This window comes from Cicer arietinum, chromosome 5, assembly GCF_000331145.2.
Source record: "Cicer arietinum cultivar CDC Frontier isolate Library 1 chromosome 5, Cicar.CDCFrontier_v2.0, whole genome shotgun sequence".
Lineage (NCBI taxonomy): Eukaryota > Viridiplantae > Streptophyta > Magnoliopsida > Fabales > Fabaceae > Cicer > Cicer arietinum.
In genome coordinates, this window is record NC_021164.2 from 23,040,842 (window position 1) to 23,042,645 (window position 1,804).

Below are 1,804 nucleotides of genomic sequence, written 5' to 3' on the forward strand. Positions count from 1 at the left end.
CGGATCGGTGTGCATATTTAATATTACGAAAGAGTATTGATGTCATTAAGATGATAATAGATCGGCTCGATTAATAGGGATTTACGCTTTAAGTTACGTCAGGTTCATATTAACTTTTTGTTGAATAGATAAAATTAAGTCTTTATAAAATATATTTCATTAAAAATTTAGACTACATGCCACATAATAAACTTTTTAGGTCTATATGGTCGATATATTTGAATAAATATAAATAACATTTTTTTTATTACTACTATAATTATTATTTTAAATATTGATATTTTTGTTAAATATTAAACTTTTAGTAATTTGCACATATTAACCTTTTTTAGTTTTTGACATATTTAAATGCATTATTATAAAATATAATTTTTACATCATTATAAACTAAAATTGTAAAAGTAAAATAGGTGATTAAAATTGTTGATTTATTAAAATAAAAAAACTAAAATTGTCTTTTAATCTTTATTAAAGTAGGGAGAGGAATATGTACGCATATTACACTAATGATTTTGGTTAACACCATACTTGGACTTGTAAGAGTATAATTTTGATCTGCTAAATAAATAGTTTAGTTGTAATCAAAGTTAAAAAAGTTTTATCGTATAATAATGATTGACAATATTTCATCAAAAAATAATACTGATAGATTATATTTATAGGACTATATAGTATGCATTTTCAACATAACAATTAATAAGAATTATTTACTGTCACATCACACCATCTCTATTATCTATACAATTATTTTTAAATTGATAATATAAATTGGATGTCCATATAAAATTGTTATACGGACCCTTTACTTATTTAAAAATCATAATAACTTATTGTAGTTTTCTTTTATTTTTACCAAATTACGAAATCGGTCGTCTTATTTTAAAATCTGACATTTTTTATTTTTCAATCTAATTTTTAAACTAAAAAATAGCAATGTGATTAGTGACATATGATACAATAATGTAGAATGATTAACAATCGCAATAAAATCTTTTCAAAATTTAATTTTTAACTTCAAACAAATTTTCTTTTTTAAAATTAATTAATGACATGAATAATTAGTACATTTATATAATACTATACCAAATCGTAAGTTACAAAATATGTCAAATTAAACATTTTTAAGTTTAAAATTTTGAATGAAAAACAAAATTGTCAATTTTTAAAATAGTGAAGGCAATTTTGTAAAAGTAGAAAAATCAATATTATAATTAAATTAAAAATAATAACGTTGAACATACCCGGCTATGAGTATGTTGAGCATGATGGTGGCTCCCACCGTGATTCCCGCAAATTCTCCCATCTGCATCATGTTCACACTCCAGATTAATTAATGTAAAAAAGTTTCATAAAAATTAATAAATAAATAAATGTCAAAAAAGAAATCGTAAGGAGCTTCATCTGTTAACACTAGTGGATCACCTGTTAATATATAGTTGACCTAATCTTGAAAATCGGAAAAAAATAATTAATTTATGTAATTAAAATGATAATACTTACAGCTCTTGTGTCGGTGGCAACAACAGTGAGATTAAAGTCAATAATTAATTCTAATGCAAAAGCTTCACCAATTGCTACTGAAGGAACCGTCACTCCACCATTCATGAATGGATGAAAAATCACTTTCAAAGAAAATGCAGCACATATTGATGCCAATATTTGTGCACCAATATACACAGGTACCTACAATTCATTAAATTATTAAACTATTATATATATTATCATCATTATTATATAAAATGCAAGTTAAGGGTTTTTACATTCTTCCAAGGAAAATGCTTCAATGCAGCAAATGAGATGGTAA

The 1,804-nt window shown here is 23.9% G+C and overlaps 1 long non-coding RNA gene across 1 annotated transcript in view; it reads right to left on the reverse strand.

The window, feature by feature from the left end:
- Window positions 1-1,536, reverse strand: part of LOC113785031 (uncharacterized) — a 6,426-nt gene extending 4,890 nt beyond the window's left edge. Inside the window, exons 1-2 of the long non-coding RNA XR_012163281.1 lie at window positions 1,501-1,536; window positions 1,242-1,303 (exon numbers count right to left, since the gene is read on the reverse strand). This is a non-coding gene — a long non-coding RNA (uncharacterized lncRNA). The remainder of the gene's footprint in view (window positions 1-1,241; window positions 1,304-1,500) is intronic.
- Window positions 1,537-1,804: the final 268 nt, after the last annotated feature.